We start from the raw sequence: 21,324 nt of genomic DNA on the forward strand, positions 1-21,324 counted from the left end.
GACGGGAACGCTGGACACTGGATGCTGGCACAGCGCTGGACATTGGGCAGGGGGGCTAGGCAAGGAGATCTTTGCCATCAGGAGGACCAGTGCACCCATGCAGGCCGTGCGGCTTCCCAGTACAGTGACCGTAGCCAAGGTCTTCTCTCTGACCTTCAGCTGGAGCTCATGCTACCTCCCAAGAGGACCAAAGAAATGCCTGCACTGCACTGCGGGGGTGGCTGTATCAGCAGGCGCCTCATGTGCCCACAGCACCCACTCTTCTTTCCCGGTATCTCTATTGCCTCATGGGGATGACTTGATGGCGGGGTGACTCTGTCCTTGAAGAGGCTGGAGCACAGACCCGCTAGGTCTGCCTCCCCTGGGGCCCCTCTCTGAGACGGTTTCCTCATCAGTAAAATGAGAACACCCACAGCACTGTGGTCAGTGAGCCAATGTGTGTGAAGATCAGGGCAGAGCACCGGGAGGTGCCCCCACCCCACCCCATCCCACCGCCATCTCTCGCCCAAGGGATGATGGCTTTTATCTCTATGAGGATATACCCACCTGTCTCACTCCAAAGACCTCAGGCTTCTCCAGGCCAAGACTCTGCTATTTTTCCTCAGAATGCCTCTTGGTCCCAACTTAGCAGAGTGATGCTGAAAACCACCCAGTAGTTCCCCTCCACCACCACCACTGAGGCATCCGGAGAGGAGAAAAGAACCCCAGCCCTGTGGATGGAGCCCCCACTTTTGTCTGAACCGAGGCTGGGAAGGAAGTTCTTGTATCTGTGGAAGACACTCAGGATGCCCCACTCCACGCCTACCACCATTTGCTTATTTTTTTAATTAGCAAAATGAGCCATCTTCATTGTCACAGTGCAGAAGGTGTAAAGAAAATAGTAAAGTCGTCTCCCTCCCTTCCCCTCACAATTCAGCTCCCCAGATACCCAGCGTCCAGAGTTGACCACGAAGACTTCCCACGTTTTTCTGTCAATGGAAGCACATATCAATACTTTTGATAAAAGTCAAGCAGCGCTATATATCCTTTTTATTGCTTTATTTTCCTTTACACATGACTATCTCCTTTCCAGGTCTATGGGCTTCCTTGGTGGCTCAGATGGTAAAGAATCCGCCTGCCAAGCAGGAGACTCGAGTTCGATCCCTGGGTTGGGAAGATCCCCTGGCGAAGGGAAATGGCAACTCACTCTGGTATTCTTGCCTAGAGAATCGCACAGACAGAGGAGCCTGGTGGGCTACAGTCCCTGGGTCGCAAATGGTTGGACAGGCCTGAGCACGTCCAGGTCATGTCACTTCCAGGTTTCTATGAGGGGCGGCCCCGCTCTGTCTCGTGGCTGCAGTGTGTTCTCTTGTGCGCATGCTCCTGCAGGCGGAGGTCCACTCCCCGAGGGGTGGGCACAGAGGCTGTGTCCCGTCTTGCCCTCTCAGGGCTGCCGAGGACAGGCTGGCCTTCCCCAGCAGGCAGCGTTGCTGGCATCGGAGGGGTGCTGTCCTGAGGGTGCACGGGGCGGACCAGGGAGCCTGGGGGAGGCAGGATCCCCCTCCCCTTCCACGGGGACAGGCTGGGGGGCCGTGCAGGGACCAGGGCTGGGTGGGGAAAATGGCCTCGGGGAAAACAAGGTCCAGGGCCCCAGTCCTCGTGGAGGCAGGGGAAGGAAGCCCCTTACCCCACTGCCTGGGGGCCCTGGGATGTGGAAGCCGCAGTGACAGGACGCAGCCTGGGTGGTCTGGGTCAGGTTCCTCCCTGCGTCCTCCCGTCCTCCCATGAGCAGGTGGAGTGGTCCGTGTCCCGCAGGTGGAGGGGGCCAGGCCTCTCTCCTCCTCCTGCTGGGCTCCAGTCCTGGCCTCCCTCTCCCCTCCAAAATGCCTCCATGTCCCAGAGGGGCACCTCGTGGCCCCAGATGGCACCTAAGTCAGCCGGGAGGCGCTCTGTCTGCAGGGAGGTGGTGTCCTGGTTCTTGATTTTGTTGTTTGTGCATCAGTGGGAACATTCAGTGTGGCTGCTGGAGACAGGCTGACCTGTGTTCCATGACACTTCCATCTGTTCCAAGCTCCAAATCCTTGAGCCTCAGTTTCCTAATCATTAAAATGGGGGCATTGACAGCACCTACTTCATAGGGTGATTGTGGGGACTGGGTGAGGGGGTCCATGCAAAGAGTGTTAGGTATTATGTGTGGGGGGTGTGTTGGGGGGGGTACGTGTGTGTTAGGTACGGTGTGTTGTTTCTGGTGCGTGTGTGTTAGGTATGGTGTGTTGTTTCTGGTGCGTGTGTGTTGGGTATGGTGTGTTGTTTCTGGTGCGTGTGTGTTGGGTATGGTGTGTTGTTTCTGGTACGTGTGTGTTGGGTATGGTGTGTTGTTTCTGGTACGTGTGTGTTGGGTATGGTGTGTTGTTTCTGGTGTGTGTGTGTTGGGTACGGTGTGTTGTTTCTGGTGCGTGTGTGTTGGGTATGGTGTGTTGTTTCTGGTGTGTGTGTGTTGGGTATGGTGTGTTGTTTCTGGTGCGTGTGTGTTGGGCATGGTGTGTTGTTTCTGGTGCGTGTGTGTTGGGCATGATGTGTTGTTTCTGGTTTGTGTGTGTTGGGTATAGTGTGTTGTTTCTGGTGTGTGTGTGTTGGGTACGGTGTGTTGTTTCTGGTTTGTGTGTGTTCGGTATGGTGTGTTGTTTCTGGTGCGTGTGTGTTGGGTATGGTGTGTTGTTTTTGGTGCGTGTGTGTTGGGTACAGTGTGTTGTTTCTGGTTTGTGTGTGTTGGGTATGGTGTGGTGCTTGTGGTATGTGTGATCAGTATGGAGTGTGTGGGTTGTGTGTTATACACGGTGTGCGTGTGAAGGGATGTGGATGCGGCATGTGTGGTGTGTGTACATGTGTGTCTCATGTATGTCAGATTCTCAGCATCTTCTGTGCCCTCTGCCCCCACCAGGCACTCTCTCCATTATCGCAGGAGTCTAGACTCTGTCCCTCTCCCCCAGAATCACTGCTACACCTACATCTTCCTTGTGAGTGATGGACAAGCTTTGTTGACCGGCGGCCTGGGAGGGCCCGAGGACAACCCTGGGAAGCAGAAAACACCCCATTCTCTAACCACTTCCCTTCCCAGCGCCCCTCCCCAACAACCTCCTGGAATGCAGATCTTCATGGGCCTCATGTTCAGTGGGGTTCGGGTCAACAAGGCCGTGGGAAGTTGCTTTCACCTCTCTGGGTGAGTTTCCCCATCTGGAAAAAAAAGGATGATAACAATGAAGTCCTAAGATTGTTTAAGCCTCTCCTTTGCTCCCACCAAATAAGCAAGCAAACAAACAAGCCAAAAAAAAAAAATAAGTGGATGGACCAGAAAAAGCTCAACCCCCCCAGAGGCATGGAGAGCAGAAGGAGCTTGTGCCCTAGCGGGCCATCAACACAGATCCACATACCACACGGGCTCCTGGCATGAAGTGAGATTCTTCACTTCACTCTTCACAAGTGGGGGCCCCCACTCTCCCCCATTGTGTTTATTGACATAAACCGTTTGCCCCATCCCCCCAACCCTGCATGGCTCTGGTGGAATTCCTAGATTTGCAGGGCAGGTTGAGCTAGGTGGAGAGGAGCTGAAAGGTGAGGTGTAGGTTCCCCAAGGAAAGGGCTCTTCAGACACCCTGGCAGGGGGCACAGCTGGCTCACAGCACCCTATGCCAACAGAACACTGTCACGGCTAACACTCACGTTCATGACTCATCCTGAACCAGCCCCCCTCACCAAGCAATTTCTCACCGTGGCTGCCAAGAAGAGATGTGATGGGAATAAGACCCCATATGTGTGTAGACCTTTGGGGGTTCTTCAAGGTATGTTCATAGATCGTTTATCATACTAGATAGTGATCGGGTCTCTTCCCCTCTCAAGTCCTCAGTTTTCTTATCTATAAAAAAGGGCTGTGATGCTGAAGCTGAAGCTCTATCCTTTGGCCACCTGATGTGAAGAGCTGATTCGTTAGAAAAGACCCTGATGTTGGGAAAGATTGAGGGCAGGAGGAGAAGGGGGTGACAGAGGAGGAGATGGTTAGATGGCATCAGCAACTCAATGGACATGAGTTACAGCAAGCTCAGGGAGATGGTGAAGGACAGGGAAGCCTGGTGTGTTGCAGTCCATGGGGTCACAAAGAGTCAGACACAACTCAGTGGCTGCATAACAACAAATGATGATGACTCAGTGAGCTAAGGATGCGAGGTTGCTGGCACAGAGCCCCACGTTTGGTAAATCTTAACCAGGGGAAGTCTTGTGGCAGGTGGTGCCACTGTTCCCAGTGATCCTGGGCCCTGAAACGGTGACGCCTCCCCGCCCCGGTCACTGACCCTCAGTACCTCCCCACGGGCAGGGCAACTTTCACACACTGGCACACTCACGGACAGCAGACTTGGTCATGTGCATTGCTCTGAAGCCACGCACAGCACTCCCCATATGCATACATGCAGCACACACCACACATACAACATATAACACACCACCCACACCAGGCATGTGTGGGACTGCCCTGGTGGCCTGGTGGCTAAGACTCTGCACTCCCAATGCAGGGGGCCCGGGTTTGATCCCTGGTCAGGGAACTAGATCTCATATGCCGCAACTAAAGCTCCTCCATGCCACAACTAAATTAATGGCTCCAGGGCAGCCAAATAAGATAAATAAATAAATATTTTCTTAAAAGATGGCATGTGAAGCAGAAGGGCAAGCAAACTGTGGCCAACATTAAACCTGAATGAAAATAAACCTTTCCCATGGTAATCTACTGATATTTAAGGGATATTTGCTATGTAGCATAGCCTAGCAAAATCTGACAAATACAGAAATTGGTCCCTAGAAGTACTGGTGACAACAAAAAGTTGTAGCCCCTCCCTGGGAGTAGGTAACAGGTGACAAGGAGTCAGTTAGTGGAGGCAGGAGACAAGGCTACCCGTGTTATACAGTGGGCTTCCCACGTGGCGCTAGTGGTAAAGAACTCACCTGCCAATGCAGGAGACCTAGAGCATTTGACACTTGTGTTGGGAAAATCCCCTGGAGGAGAGCAGGACAACCCACTCTAGTATCCTTGCCTGAAGAATCCCATGGACAGAGGAGCCTGGTGGCTATGGTCCAAAGAGTCACAAAGAGTCGGACACCCCTGAAGTGACTTAGCACGTGCTGTTCAGCGGGAAACATTTGGGAGGCTTCTTGCCTATAATAGCTTTACAAAGCTGATACTATACAGCACTTGTGGTTTTAGTTGAAGACCTTGGGAAACAGAAATGTCTGGAATATCCTGGTTGCTTTTCACTACCTGTCATGGGTTGAATCAAGACCCCCGGTTCACATGTTGAAGCCCTAATGCCCAGGACCTCAAAATATGAGTGTGTTAGTCACTCTTGAGACCCCATGGACTATACCAACCAGGCTCCTCTGTCCATGGGATGCTCCAAGCAAGAATACTGGAGTGGGTAGCCATTCCCTTCTCCAGGAGATCTTCCCGACCCATACAGGGTCCTTAAAGAGGTGATTAAGAGACAGTGAAGTCATCAGGGTGGGTCCCAATCTAACATGACTGGTGTCCTTCTAAAAAGAAGAAACGTGCACACAAACACATACAGAGGGAAGACGACGTGAAGACAGGGAGAATATGGCCCTCTACACACCAAGGAGAGAGGCCTGGAACAGACCCTTCCTTTCCAGCCTTCAGAAGGAACCAGCCCGCTGACTCTTTGACTGTGAGAGCCAGCCTCCAGGACTGTGAGAGACTAAACGCTGCTGTAGTTTGTTACAGCAGCTCTAGCAAACTCATACACTGCCTTGCACACACACTGTAGAAAAGAGACGCCCTCCAAAAGGAATGAATCTGCTTGCAAGCAGGAAAGAAAGGAAAAGGAAAGAAAGGGAAAATCCAGAAATTATGGATGTGCAGGGTTGAAAAAATGCAACTATTTCTCATCTCTATTGAATGAACGAGAAAGGAAGCAAGTGCTCAGAGGCCTGGAGCCCATGGGAGCACGCAGAGATGCCATCAGGAGAAGGGGGTCCCCGTGGGATGCTGAGCTTGGGCGTAAACAACTCCTCCCCAGTGGAAAAAGGCACATCCCCAACTCTGCAAACAGCAGAAATTTACTTTCTCCCAGGCTTGGAGGCTGGAAGTCCAAGATCAAGCTGTCAGCAGGCTTGGTTTCTTCTGAGGCCTCTCTCCTTGGCTTGTGGACGGCCGTCTTCTCATTGTGTCCTCACGTGGTCTCGTCTCTGTGTGCACGCACACGAGCCTGGTGTCTTTGTGTGCGTCCCTCTTCTTATAAGGACACCAGTGGGTTAGGATGCACCTCAATGACCACCTTGTAACTTAGTTACCTCTTAAGATGTCCCTGGCAGTCCAGTGGTTAGGACTCTGTTCTTTCACTGCCCAGGCCCCAGGTTCAATCCCTGGTCAAGAAGATGCGGCAAGCTGTGCGACTCGGCCAAAAATAAACAAACGAACAAGTAAAGAGATCAACAAAAATTTAATTGCCTCTTATAAGCCATCTCTAAACACAGTCACATTCTGAGAGACTGATAGGTAGGGCTTGGGAAAGACCCTGATGCTGGGAAAGACCCTGATGCTGGGAAAGACTGAAGGCAGAGGAGAGGAGGGAGATAGAAGATGAGATGGTTGGATGGCATCACCGATTCGATGGACATGAACTCGGGCAAATTCTGGGAGATGGTGAAGGGCAGAGAGGCCTGGCGTGCTGCAGTCCATGGGGTCACAAAGAGTCGGACACGACTTGGTAAGTGAACAACAACAACAGTGGGATTTCAACATACAAATTTTCGGGAGACAGAATTCAGTTGACAACTCTGTGTGAGACCAGAAAACATTACCCTGTATACTGTGTCAAGAGAAGCATGAGGGTGTGGGTGGGGGTGTTTACTCAGTTGCATTTAGCTGGCAGCCAGGCTGGAAGGTCAGAGAAGTCTTACTTTGTAGGTCGGGCACCTCAGTGCTTCTCCGCTGGCCTCTCTCTCTCGTCCTCCCCATCTCTTGGGCTTCCTCACACTATGGCGGCTTTTTACCTGGCAGCTGCCTTCCAAGAAGGAGCTCTCCAGGAAGGGTGAATGTAGAGGCCTCAGATCTCAGACATCCCACAGCATCAGGTTGACTGCATTCTGCTTTACAAGGCCAGTCCTGGGGCCATCAAGATTCAGGGAGAGATGGGGAGAAAAAACACCTAGGTCTTGATGGGGCTTCCCCAGGTGGCTCAGTGGCAAAGAATCTGCCTGCCAACGCAGATGTGGGTTTGGTCCCTGGGTCGGAAAGATTCCACATGCTGCAGGCAACCAAGCCCGTGCACCACACTTACTGAAGCCTGTGTGCTCTATGGGCTGAGATGAAACTATTGAGCCCAAGTGCAGCAGCTCCTGGAGCCTGCATACTTAGAGCCTGCGCTCTGCGACAGGAGAAGCCCCCTCAGTGAGAAACCCGAGCACAGCAATGAAACGCAGCCCTGACTTGCGGTGACAAGAGAAAGTCCGTGCACAGCAACAAAGATCCAGCACAGCCAGAAATGAAATAAATAAATAAATTTTAATTCAAAATTTTTCTTAAATTAAAAAAAAAAAATCAAGACAGCTTTCAGTGCCCGGCCACCATTCTGAGTGCCTTCCATGAATTAACTTTATTTACTCCTCCCAGGGACCTGATGAGGTTATGGGTCATCCTTATTCCCATTTTACTGATGAGGAAACTGAGGCACATAATAGGTCAAGTCTGTGCTTCTCAAACTATCCATGGTGAAGGAACTTAGGGTAAAAAATTTCCAAGCTCTGGGGAATGATGCTTTTGTAACCTACACCGTCACAATTGGATGCAGGCAGTGCCAAACTGCTCTGAACATTTCTAAATTATTATCAGCCTCTATGCTTCCCCTATCGTGTCAACAAACAACGTGTGTCCCAGCATCAGCCTGTGGACCACACTTTTACACAGGATCAAGTGGCTTGCCAAAGACCACACAGCTGATGAGTCACAGGGTCCAGGATCTGGATAGGAATTCGGGCTCTTGACCACTTACTCTGTCTGCAGGAAGATGGCGAAGGTTTGGCCATTTGATTATTCTGATCATAATAAGAATCTGAGAAAGAAGGAAAAGAACACAGAGTGACTGAAAAGCCCGTAGCTTGGTGTCAGAACTGGTCAGGAGTTTGTGCAAAATTCTAGAGGTTCTATCAAGAAAACTAGAAAGAAAGAAAAGAAAGTGAAGTCGCTCAGTCGTGTCTGACTCTTTGCGACCCCATTGACTGTAGCCTGCACGAGGCTTCTCTGTCCATAGGATTTTCCAAGCAAGAGTACTGGAGTGGGTTGCCATTTCCTTCTCCAGGTGCTCCTTCTGACCCAGGGATTGAACCCAGGTCTCCCGCCTTGCAGGCAGACTCTTTACCCTCTGAGCCACCAAGGAGGAAAACTAGGGTGAGAGCAAATTGGCTGCCAAGGGACTCCCCCGGTGGCCCAGTTCAGTTAAGACTCTGCACTTCCAAGGCAGGGGGTGCCGGTTCGATCCCTGGTTGGGGAACTAAGATCCCACATGCTGCGTGGTACAGCCAAAAATATTTTTTTAAAAAAAGAAAAGGATATACGCATACCTATGGCTGATTCATGTTGATATATGGCAGAAACCAACACAATATTGTATAGCAATCATCTCCAATTAAAAATAAATTAATTTAAAAGAAAAAGGCTGCTCTGCTGAGGGTTGTGAATTTGATCCCTTTGAAGTTCTTTGTGGGAAAAGTGAATTCAAAAACTCATTTAAATACTGTTGACGTGCTGGACTATGAAGTCACTCCGTGCCAAGACTGAGCTACGTGGAACCTCAGCTTTTATTTAGGTTATACTGACACTAGCCTGGAGAATCCCACAGACAGAGGAGCCTGGCAGGCTACAGTCCATAAGGTTGCAAAGAGTCAGACATGACTGAAGCGACTTGGCAACAGCACACAGCACACGCATGAGTTTCAGTTTCTATACGTCTCTTTCCACCCCCACAGAATTTAAACCACCACCAAATTGTGACCTACTGAGGTCTCAGTGATCACTTTTGGAATTAATGAGTAATGAACAACAGGTAAAGGGTCAGACAAAAGGTCATTCTTACATGTCTATTGTGTGCAAGATTCCAAGAGAGAATGCTGGGTGTGGAGGACCAGGAGGGGAAGTGAGCCCTCCAAGTCTCAAAAGTGGCCATCATTAAGTTACAGGATTAAAAGTGGTCTTTTTATTAATATCTTCACTGAGCTTATCTGTATTCTGTATAATACCTATAACAAGCCTGTCTTACTTTTGTAGTAAGAATGAAGTTATTTGGGAGAACACAGACAGCCTCTGCTTGAAATGTGCCCCCAGTTTAATTGGAGAAAAGATGGTCAGATCATTGAGAGCAAGGATCCAGGCAAATAGGAGATGCTCAATACATGTTTGAGTTAAATTTCAGTCATGAGTCAGGAAGGAGATCCTTTCTGAGAAGGGAGATTTGCTTTATTTCATCACCTCTTGCCCCCCGTAGGCGCCACTGTCCTCAGCCCGCAGGCTCACGGAGGGCACAGCACGGTTGCCTAGACTGGTGGCCACCACTTAGCGCTGGATCTGTAGCAGCCACAGTTGGCCCCCATGTGGATGGCAAAGTTGATCTGTTTGGGTAGTTTACTTCTCCCAGCTCTCTAGCTTGTTTCATTTCCAAGGGGATGAGGGATGGGGACACCCTGGGGACCTCAGAGGACCAGGAACCGAAGAGGCAGCCTGTTTCCCATTCCTCAGGACCTCCGTGGTCTGCGGTGCCTGCAGCATGGCCTGTCTCCTTCCTTTCTTCTAATTTCACCTGGCTGGTCCCTCGGGGCAGAGCGCAGGGTCCTGGGGCCACAGTTCCAGCTTTTCTCCTCCTTCCCCTCCCGGCTCCCATCTCTCCTCTTTCTGGCTGCCTCAGCTCCTGCTCAAGGTCAAGGAACAAACAGATAAACCCTTTCCCTGGAGCCAGCCGCGAAAAGGACGCCTCCAGCTAGAATCCAATTCTGAGTCAGGGCCAGGGCTTTCTCTTTCTTGTGAATGCGAAGACAGGAAGGAAATTTTCTGTAGCCATAAAATCAGTTTTAAAAAAAGTGTTTTGTAGGCACAGAAGAGGCCAAGCAGTTGGCTTTGGTTTAAGGCACAAATAACAAATGGAAATGGTCAGACGTGGAGAAGGAGGGTCTGGGAGTAAACGTGAATATTCTTGCAGCTTTTAGCAATATTTTCTCTTACCTGAGGGCCAGCCAGGTGTTGGTGGTGGGATGGAGAATATGGGATGGCTCCCTGGCTCTATGGGACAGAATGGGGGATCTAAGTAGAGACAAGTGTGGGGATGAGCAGGGAGCTGACGACTCAGGATGTTTCTAGGCTTTGGGCCAAGACGTCCAGGGGCTGGAGCCAGGATCATAGTTATGGAGACCCAAGATGAATAGCAATGAACTTGACGGATTTCATATCTTAGAGGGATGAACCTGGAGCCCAGAGAAGGCAGCTCTGGCCAACTAAGGAAGGGTCTTCTTGGCAGCGACAGCGATTTAAGACTTTATCCAGAGGACAAGGATATCCATGAAAGGTTTAAGTGGGAGAATCGAACGGTCACGTTTCTAATGTAGAAAGAGCTCTCTCATGGCACCCGGCATGTGGCCTGATGGACAGCAAGCCTGAAGGTAAGGAGAGTGGTGAGGAGACTGCTGCTCTGATCCAGGCTGGTGGCTGAGTAGGCGGAGAGAAGATTCAAGGTATGTCAGAGGTGAAATGACAGGTCTGGGGGGTCAACTCACAAGGGGGTGGCGCTGGGGAGAAGGAAGGGAACGAGGGTGGAGCCCAGGTTTTAGGGCGGAGTGACTGGGTGTATGGAAGGGGTGCCCTCAAGGAAGAAGGGGAGGGTTGGGGGGCAGGATATATATTGTTTGAGCTTTGGCCAAGTACAGTGGGACAGGACACCAAGACGGGTAAGGCATGGCTCTGACCCTGAGAAGCCAGAATTCACGGATATTAAAAAAAAGCCTGTAAGGGTGGGGCTGTCGTGATCTAACCACGAGATGTTGGGACCTGGGAGGATGGAGAGGTGGGGTAAGGGCTGTAGAAATTGATGGGCCTATTTGGAGGGGTCGGTGGTAAACAGCTGCAGGATCACAACCTTACCTTCCAGATCTTTCACATCCCTTCCCAAGAGCCGGTGTGCCTAGCTTCCCTGCCCACTCCAGCCTCAGAGCTCACCTCTTCCGGGCTCTTTGGCAAACTACTCTCTCTTAAGCCGAGGCCAGAACACAACTTGATGTTCCCCTAAGAGATCCCTGTCTCTTGCTGGGAAACACGGCCCCTCCTCCATGTCGCCTGGATCGCGTCTACCCTTCTTTATGCCTCAGCTTAGGAAGCCTTTCCCGAACCCCCTAAGGCTGGGCTGGTTGTGCCTCTCCTGTGCTGAAGACATGGTCCCTGGGTAGATGCATAGGGAATGAATGGACATTTGGGTGGAGCGGAGGAATGAATGAGTGAAGGTGGATGAATGGTTGGTGATGGGTGAACGCGTGGGGGATGGCTGGCTGAGGAGATGAACTAACGGATGGATGAATGAAGGAGGTGATTGGAGAACTAGGTAGAGGCATGGTTGGGTAGACAAAGAGCAGAGAGTGAACTGGTGAGGCAGGGATAGAGTAGGTGGGATGGGGGCATAGGTAGGTGGGTGAGTGGATGGAGGTGGATGGACAGTGGTGGGTGGCTGGAAAGGAGACTGCATACAAAGAAAGGGAAAGGAGACAAGGCAGCTCAGGCATCTGGAAGTTTCTGGAAAGCGCAGCGTGTCCAAGGCAGCCGTGGAGTTGGAATTCTGCTCTCTGACCTCCACCCTCTGACCTCTCAGTTCCCCAGAGTGCTCTGCTCCCCACACTGGAGGGATCCATTTCTGAGCGCTGCAGTCAGAGGTGTAACTGGCACCTGGAATCTCCCTCCCTTTTATCTCTCTATCTTTTATATATATATATATATATGTAACTCTTCATCCTGTGGATTTTCTTCCCCCAGCTGGTCTGATTATTGACAGATGATGCCCTGAGTTGGGGGATGAACTAAGAGATTTCAGTCTCTTCATAGCCATTCTCCTCTCATTTCTTCCCCTGCCTTCTGCATTCCCCCTCCTCCTCTGCTGGGTCTTTCCAGCAGACAGCCCAATCCCCACCCGTACTGGGCCAGTCGGAAAGCACAGACTTAGCCAGCAGCGGCCGCCTGAGCCCCGTTGCCCTCGGCCCCAACCAGCCCCGGTCCCTGCTGCCTGGTGCTTGCCCCCGCCCGGCAGCTCCGATTTTTCAGCTTGGGTTTGATCGCCTGCCAGGATCTCCCAAATGTCAGCTGCGACGTTAGCATCTTTAAGAGAGCGCCCGAGGCGATCTTTAAGCAGGGAGGCTGGGGCCCCATGCTGATGAGAGGAGCCTGCTCTGAGCTGACAGCTTTGCCTGCCGCCTTCCAGAGCCGTGGCTCTGGGGGCCTGTGGCCCCCCACTCTTTGGGCCTGGGCAGAACCTGGGTTTATCTTTAAGGCTGGATGAAGCAGGGCTTTGCCTGGAGTTGAGCTCTATCCCCATCGCCTCCCCCTACGAGGGAGCCCCAGGAGGGCAGGGAGGGACCACAGTGTCATCACAGCCCTACCCCCAAGGCCAGTTTGGGGCCTGACCTCGAGGAGAAGGGGAAAAATATTTGTTAATCTAAATATTTGCTAATCTGCATGAGTGTGCGAGCATCCTAGGTTGCCCCAGAGAGCGGCGGGGCGCTTTCTCCCGCACTTTCACCTTGAGGGCGAGATGTTCAAGGGGAGGGGTGATGGGCAGAGGCTCCAGACTTTGGGGTCAGACTGGCAGATCCAGTGTGCAGAAGCTGTGTGACTTTGGGAAGGTTGCTGGCCCTCTCTGAGCCTGGCTTTATCATCGATGAAATGTGCAGGAGGATGGAATGATGGCCACATAGAGCTGTTGGGAGGATCCACGAGATAATGAGAGGGGAACGCTGGGTACAGTGTCCCCCTCCCACTACTGCACACAGTAGGCACTCACTCAGCTTGCTCTCTTCACCCTTTCTGCCCCTTCCCTGCCCCTAAGGCTCTGCAGGGCTATCCTTCCATTCCTCTGTCCCGAAGGCCCCTTTCCAATCATCCTTGTCCTTCCAGATCCTGCGTATGCCCCTGCTCTGGGACCCCCTCCTCGCCAGCCCAGTCCAGGCCCAGCTGACACCCCTCCCAGAGCCCCCAGGACTGAGTGCCTGAACCACCACCCACGCAATATGACTGTGCTTTCTGTCCCAAGACGAGGGTCAGCAAATTTCTGAGGGGCAGAAAATATTTGTTATTGATTTCCAGAGTCTTAAACAGGTCCTGTGCTGTGCTCGGTCGCTCCGTCATGTCTGGCTCTTTGCAACTGCATGGACTGTAGCCCGCCAGGCTCCTCTGTCCATGGGGATTCTCCAGGCAAGAATACCGGAGTGGGTTGCCATGCCCTCCTCCAGGGGATCTTCCCAACCCAGGAATCGAACCAGGGTCTCCTGCATTGCAGGTGGCTTCTTTATCAGCTGAGCTACTAGGGAAGCCCCCCACCCTAGTACCAGTCCTAGTACACAGCTACTGCAGAATGAATGAATGAATTACGCTCATACCTAGTTAGCTGGCCTGAGCAGAATCAAGGGACCTTTCCGGAAGATTTTAGTAATAAAAGAATGTACACCTCAAAGGCTGAGCCCTGCTAAACCCTTCAAAAACGGCCCCAATGCGTTACAGAAAGGCTGTTGCCTTTTCCCGAAAGGCCATGTCTCACTCCGGTCCTCAGAACCGGGATGACTACTGTGTTTTCAGTTGCCATTTGTCACACAGCAGGCTGGAGGCAGGTGCAGAAGTTGCCCGTGGCCTGGTCCAGATCATCTTTCTGATCCTTGGTCCCTGGACTAGTGGGTCTTGGCCCATCCTCTGGCCACCACTGGTGCCCACGGCAGAGTCCCCAGTGCCCTGATGATCCATGTGCTTTGCAGAGTGGCAAGGCTTAGCAGTAAAGAATCTGCCTGGCAATACAGGAAACTCGAGTTCGATCACTGGGTCAGGAAGATCCTCTGGAGAAGAAAATGGCAACCTGCTCCAGTATTCTTGCCTGGGAAATCCCAAGGACAGAGGAGCCTGGTGGGCTGCAGTCCATGGGGTCACAAAAGAGTCGGACACAACTCAGTGACTCAACAACAACAACAACAAAGGCTATGGAAGTGACCTCCATGTTGTGGCTCGGTCATCTTCCACATTTCTGAGGTCTCTCACTTGGGACTGAAGTACCCAGATGGGGAGGTGAAGTGACTCAGAAGAGAAACGGAGAAGTACCTCCAGGCCAGATCCCACCCAAGTGGAGGCAAGGAGGGAAGGAGTGCAGCTTGAACCTTGTACACAGGAGCTGCAGTCTTGATGGGGACCGGTTGGGACTGCTATGCTAAACTGGGAGACGGGGAGTTGTACACTTCCACAGAGAGGATAGCAGCTCACACAGTGTTAGTCACTCAGTTGAGTCCGACTCTTTGTGACCACGTGGACTGTAGCCCACCAGGCTCCTTGTCCATGGAATTCTTCCAGGCAAGAATCCTGGAGTGGGTTGCCATTTCCTTGTCCAGCTCACATAAGAATATGTTTAAAAACTGAAAGATGAAGGAACTGGACTCAGAATAGCTCTAGAATAAAATGACTGAGCGACTGAACAACAACAAAGTACAATGAATAGATGAACGAAAGGGAAGTGAGTGGTAGGCGGACAGATGGCTACATGGGAGAGTGGTGGTTGGACAGGTGACAGCTAGATGACCGGATGAGTTGAGAAATGAATAGATGGGTAGATGAATGGGTGGATGGATGGGTGAATGTGTGGGTGGATGGATGGATGATGGATAGATGAGTAGGTGGGTGGATGGGTAACGCAATGGATGCATAGATGGGAAGATGGATAGGTGAATGGGTTTACGCAGGAGTGGGTAGGTGAGTGGACAGGATGGATAGATGGAAGATGGGTGGATGGATGAGTGGTGGATGGAGGTGTAGACGGGAAGATGGACAAGTGAATGGGTTCATGGATGGATGGGTAGGTAAGGTAGATGGATGGATGGGAAGACGGATGAATGAGTGGGTAGGTCGGTGAGTGGATGGATGGGTAGATGGTAGCTGGGTGGAGAGATGAGCAGATGAGTGCATAGATGGGAAGATGGAGAGAGGAGGACAGGAGGATGGGTGAGTGGGTGGACAGAGGTAGCACTGGGGTAACTGGTTGGGGGTTGGGGAATCTTGCCTCTACCTTGATTCCCACCCTCATGAGAATCACTGGGGCTTGTCGTAATCACCTGATCTTTTTGGACTTCAGCTTCCTTATCTGCCTAAAGGGGCAGTGGTCCCTGCTCCTCCCTCCCCACCCCACCACCACTACCCAGGGATGAGAAAAGATCTGGGCTGTGAGTACCCCATGGCACCACAGCCTCTCCAGCCCTACTGACCAATCTCACCCCGTCATGTGTCTGTCCCGTGATGAGCTTCCTCTTTCCTGTGCCCACAGGGGAACTTCTGTGCAGTTTCCATCAACATTTCCTAATGAGGTCAAGGGAATTCTGGTTCACAGCCAAGTCCAGCGTGGGCAACACCCACACCCCTGAGTCTGGTTGCACCTGGCTGAAACGGGCCGGGGTTATGAGGTCATCTCTGAGATCAAGAAGTGGATTCCAATCCCAGCTCTGGCTCTCAGTGCGGTGGGGACCTGAGGCAAGTCAACACACTTCTCTGAGCCTCACTTTCATCACCTGAAAACAGGGAGAGCAGCAGCCACCCAGGGAGGGTGCCTTGGAGCTTCCTATGACAAAACACATGTGGATGTTCTGCCCGCGTGGGGCCCTGGGCTGGGCTCAGAGAGGCACAGCTGCCCTTTCTATTACCTCCACAGGAACCAAATGATGGCTCACAGGCTTGCTGTAGAATGAGCATCCCGTGTGTGAAGGTCTGGCTACACACACAGGTGTTCCAGGGAGTCAAGAACCCCAGGTACACGCAGGCTCGTAGCCACAGCACCTAGCCTGAATGACCCCTCTGTGCGGTCACGTTGTGGCTCCACACGTACCTCCTTCTGGACAGCCCAGAGTCTGGCGCTTCCCATTACTAGCTGGGTGACCCTGGGCAAGTGACCTCACCTCTCTGAGTCATGCTTTCCTCACCTAGGAAAGCGGGCCTCGGAGTTACCAGTGTGGTTTGCCATCTGCTTCCCCATCACAGGGTTTCCCTGGGGGCTCAGGCAGTAAAGTGTCTGCCTGCAATGCTGTAGACCTGGGTTTGATCCCTGGGTCGGGAAGATCCCCAGGAGAAGGGACTGGCAACCCAGTCCAGTACCCTGGAAAATCCCATGGACAGAGGAGCTTGGTAGACTACAGTCCATGGGGTCGCAAAGAGCCGGATGCGACTGAGCGACTTCACTTCACTTCCCCATCACTGGCTGGTTTGCCTTCCAGTGAGGGTGGTGGGGTAGGACCAGGACCCTTCACTGCTAGAGAAGAAATGCTGGGGTCCAAAGAGGTTCTGAACAGGCCTCAGTGAAGAGCTGAGATAAGAATGCAGCCCCCTTCCAAGATCTGCACCTTAAGGGTTTCAGCTGCAGCCTGGAGCTAAATAAAGGCTGGGCTCTGGGGCCATGATTCCTCCTGCTGCTGCTACCCAGGCCAACGCCTGGCACTTCCTGGCCAGTGGTGGAGTCCTTGCTGGGAGCTCAGGGCTCGTGGGACTCTCCTTTCCGTGGAGCCTTGAGAGACTGCCCCCCGGAGGGCCCTCCCAACCCTGCAGACCCAAGGGGCACCCACCAAGTCCATGGGAGTCTGGGTGGCCCAAGTGACATGGTTGTTGGGTCAGTGCCCCCCAGGCCTGGGTGCCCCGGGCTTGGGAGAGGTGCCGGGGGAGAGGAATGGGGACCCAGGGCCCCTGGAGGTGGCAGCAATGCAAGGTCCCAGCCCCCACCAGCCCGAGGGTCCCTCCTCCCCTTCCCCCACTGCTGCAGACTCTGGTTAAAATGGCACCTCCGCCATCTGTCATCCCTCCCCCACTCCACGGGCGGCTGTGACTCTGACTGGGGGGGGGGGGGGGAGGTTGCCTGTAAACAGGAGGCAGGCGGGTCCCCAGGGTCAGGCGAGCACGCTAGTGATGGGCCTGATGCTGGCCCAGGGCTGCTGAGCTGGGGAGGAGCCCCTGGTGGGCGGGCAGGATACCTGGTACTAAGAGGTCCCCAAGCCCTTCCCAGGTGGGGGGGCCCCAACTCCCCAGGGGTCCCTGGGTGGCCATCACCCATCTGCACCATGCCCTTTCCTGAGCTCCTCCAGCTCCCTGGATCTCTCACATCCTCCCCGCCTTGCTTCTGCTGTGTTTAGAGAATTTCAGATCAATACCTGGGTCTGATAGGGTCGATGGACCCTCCCTAACAAGGGCTGCCTCCCTGGGCAGCATGCACCCTGCCTCGGGCATCTCTGCTTTACAACCAGGAAGACCGAGGCCAGAGAGCAAGGCAGTGGGGGAGCCCGGGGGTGGACCCAGACTCACTCCGGCCCTGGCCCTGGCTTGGTTTTGCCTCACAGTCCGAGGCAGATGAGAGGAGGCAGGGAGGGGTGTCACAGGGGGTGAAAGGCTCTGAAGGTCAGCAAGCCTCGGAGCCTCACTTTTCCCACCGGGGGAATGGGGGAGTCGAGGCCGCTCCGAAAGGGTATCTTTGGAGCCAGAGGCACACAGGGACTTGTCCTTCTCTCCTAATGCCCCGCGACTGGAAAGGGGCAGCCTGTGAGTAAAGGGGGGCGCGAGATGGGGGTCGATAGGAATCAGTAGGTGTCAGCCCCCTCCACGGGCCTCCCCCACCCCAGCTCTGCAGCATCTCCCTGCCCCCACTGCAGGGCCGCCAGCTGCCCCCTCCCCTCCCTGCCTTCTGACTGCCAGCTCCTCCCCGCAAAGCCCCAGACCCCAGCTGCAGTGTTTTTACAGCTCTGACCGGCCGCTCAGCCTCCCTCCTCTCTCTCCCCCTGCTCCTCCCCCCCTCCGCCTCCGTCTTTCCCCCCCACCTCCATCCTCCCCCTCCCTCCTCCTCTTCATCTTTCTCCCTCGGTTCTCCCCTCTCCATCCTCTCCCCCTCCTCCCTTCCGCCTCTCCCCTTCCTCCAAGCCTCCTCCCCCTCCCCTCTCCCCCCCCCCCTCCCCCACCGCCCCCCTCCCTCCCTCCCTCCTTCCCTCCCTCTCTCCGGGGGAAGAAGGTCACCGTGCAGCTGATTACTCAGAGCTCAGTTGCTGTAGCAACCGGCGGGGGAAGTGGGACAGGCTGGCTTTGAGGACGCGTGAGGTCGGCCGCGGGCGGCTGGAGCCGGCGCGGGCCTCGGTGCTCCCGCAAGCTGGAAGCTGCCGGCAGCCGGGCTCCTCGGCCGCCGCGGGCCCGGCTGCGGGCTTTCATTTTTAATGAAGAATTCCTGCTCCCCTCTCGCACCCCACCCCGCCTCCTTCGCACCTCCCTGGGGTCTGGCTGGGGAGGTTTGCCCCTCCTCGGTTCGGCGGCTTCTTTCTGGTCCTCGTCTCTGTCTCTCCCCCCCACCCCCCACCTCTGTTAGGTTCTGATGGCTTCTTTCTTTCTCCTTCTGTCCCAGCGCTCAAAGGCTCAAGGCCCCTTCCCCGCGCACACACGCGCACACACTCACCTCTCACCAGCTTGGTAAGGAGCCCAGTGAAACCCTCAGCGTTCCCACCCCACCCAGGAGCCTTTGTCAGGGGCCTGGGAGGCCCCAGGCTCTCACACAGCCAGAGACAAGAACCCGGGGAGGTCCAGCCCACTGCTTCCTGGGCCCAGAGACATCTGCCTGGCACCCGCTGTGTGCCCAGCTCCCCGTCCAGAGGGGCTGGGGAAGGCAGAGGGTGGGGGGCTGGGGGGCTGGGGAAGGCAGCTCTCTGCTGGAAAGGGAAGCCAGACCCCTGGAGGAGGGGGTGAGATGGCAGCCCAGCCCCCTGCTGTGGGTTGGTCCCTCTCCTGCAGCCCAGAAGCCCCCGGGTGGGGGGGTGCGGTGCAGGATTAGCTGTGACAGAGGGTCCGAGAGGTCTGGGGCCTGGCAGTGAGGGACACACGCTCTGTAGTGGGCTGAGACTGGGTTCCAGTCCCCACCCTCCTCTGGGACCCTCCTCTGCTGATGGGAGTGTAAAATGGTTCAAACACTCTGGAAAACATTTGTTAGCTTTTTCGAAAGTGGAGCATACACCTTCCATATGGTCAGGCCATTCCCCTCCTAGGCATTTATCCCACAGAAAGGAAAACTTAGGTCCACGCGGACTTGGACACAAATGTTCACCGCAGCTGCATTTGTAACAGGCAAAACTGGAACCAACCCAAATATGCATCGGTTAGAGAGTGGCTGCACAGGTCCTGGGCATCCCTACCACGGAACAGGACTCGGTAACAGTAAGAAGAAATGAACTGCCGATACTGCAGCAACGCAGGAATCTCAAGGTTGTGATGCTGAGTGAAAGGAGCCAGGAGACACAGAGTGCATCCTGTGTGGCTCCATTTCTAGAACATTCTAGAAAGTGCCAACTGACCTACAGTGGCAAAGCAGCTCTGTGTTTGCCTGGGGACGCTGGGTGCTGGGAGGTCCCACAAGGGGCACGGGAAAAGTTTTGGAGGGTGGTGGATGTGTTCACTGTCTTGACAGTAGTGATAGTTTTATGGGTGCATGCATGTGTATGCTCAGTCGCTTAGTCATCTCCAGCTCTTTGCGACCCCATGGACTGTAGCCTGCCAGGCTCGTCTGTCCGTGGAATTTTCCAGGCAAGAATACTGGAGTGGATTTCCATTAAACATGGGAGAAACTGGCCCTAACCCCATCCTCGTGGGTACATGGTCTGGGGCAGTTAGAGCACGAGGGACGGAAGTCCAGGCATGTGCAAAGACCCTGTGGCTAATGGCAGCCCCGTACCTCCCAGAGGCTGGAATGGAAGCAGCAAGAGGCACACAGACAGCCGCCACTGTGTAACCTCCTGCGGGCCCTGCTAAGGGGTCCGCAAGCCTCCTGAGGGTTGCCACGCTCCTGTGTGTGGTTTGTAGGAGACTGTGGAGGCATTGAATTCCAGCTCCCAGCTCAGCATCCCTTTCTCTAAGCCTCAGATTTTCCATCTGGCAAATGGGGATGGTGATCCCTCCTGCCACACTGTGTCCTAATTCTCAGGCTCTGTGGGCTCCCCTCTGAGCCTCTGTGCCTGGCACAGAGCAGACACCCAACAATATCTCAGGATGTGAATAATCAGGGCACCGAGGCAGGAAGGATAGGGAGTCCACAGTCAGGCTGAAAGACAGGTTACTTCTGTGGGTGGGCAAGTATGGCCCCCACCCCCTGCAAATTCTCATAAGGTATTAGCTGGACACTGCCTTACCCGCCACCCTCAGCCTCAGTCTGAAGCCTTCTCTTGCATTGAGAGCAAGCATGAGTGTGTGCTAAGTCATTTCAGTCATGTCTGACTCTGTGACCTCATGGACTGTAGCCTGCCAGGCTCCTCTGTCCATGGGATTCTCCAGGCAAGAATACTAGAGTAGATTGCCATACCCTCCTCCCGGGGATCTTCCTGACTCAGGGATCAAACCCACACACCTGAGAGCAAGCGTGGGGACGATTTTCTTGATGTTCTGAGCCGCAGTTGGTTTCGGTCCTTTGTCAGTGACTTTGACCGGCCAGGTTGTCACCTTTACTCACTTGAGGAGGCCCTGGAGAGGCCGAGGTTCTGATCTCCCATCCCCACCCTGGATGAGCTGTCCAGAGCATCACGGGGAATCAGGTTGATGTGAGAGATTTCCACCAGGAATCTTGTGCCCAGAGAGGGGGCAAGCCTGGGCCAGCTGCACAGGGAGGCCATGCCAGAGCCTGCCTCGGGCTCACTGTCCAGTGCTCTTCCCACGGGGCTGGGCCAGGCTGCAGATGAGCTGGCTGATTCCCCCCCTTTTTTTTTTCCACTGAGGCTCACCCTAGAGTTTCCAAATTGTGCCAGGGATGGGAGTAAAGGGTTATGTTGAGACCCCCCACAGAGCTGGCCAGGAAGGTGGGCTCCAGCCTCTGAGTGGCTCTCATGTTCACCACTCCTTTCACAGCTCCCATCCTCACTCCTGCCCTCGGAGCAGGTGGAGAACCAGGGTCAGAGCCGGCCTGAAGCCGCAGCCCCGACACCTCGGAGCCTCCCGGGCTCTCCCTTGACCTGGCCGAGCAGTGCACCCACCCGCCAGCCCTGATTGCTGCCGTTTCAGAGAGAAGCTTAATGAAAAAA

General features: G+C 54.0%; 1 long non-coding RNA gene across 1 annotated transcript; it reads right to left on the reverse strand.

Moving 5' to 3' along the window:
• Nucleotides 1-992: 992 nt before the first annotated feature.
• On the reverse strand, nucleotides 993-18,865 carry LOC139030831 (uncharacterized). The gene is made up of 4 exons (XR_011483242.1): nucleotides 18,723-18,865; nucleotides 8,034-8,093; nucleotides 3,115-3,213; nucleotides 993-2,075 (listed from the first exon to the last, which is right to left on the reverse strand). It is a non-coding gene; the product is annotated as an uncharacterized lncRNA (long non-coding RNA).
• Between the last annotated feature and the right edge of the window lie 2,459 nt (nucleotides 18,866-21,324).

The sequence above is a fragment of the Odocoileus virginianus genome, chromosome 2 (assembly GCF_023699985.2).
Source record: "Odocoileus virginianus isolate 20LAN1187 ecotype Illinois chromosome 2, Ovbor_1.2, whole genome shotgun sequence".
Taxonomy (NCBI): Eukaryota; Metazoa; Chordata; class Mammalia; order Artiodactyla; family Cervidae; genus Odocoileus; species Odocoileus virginianus.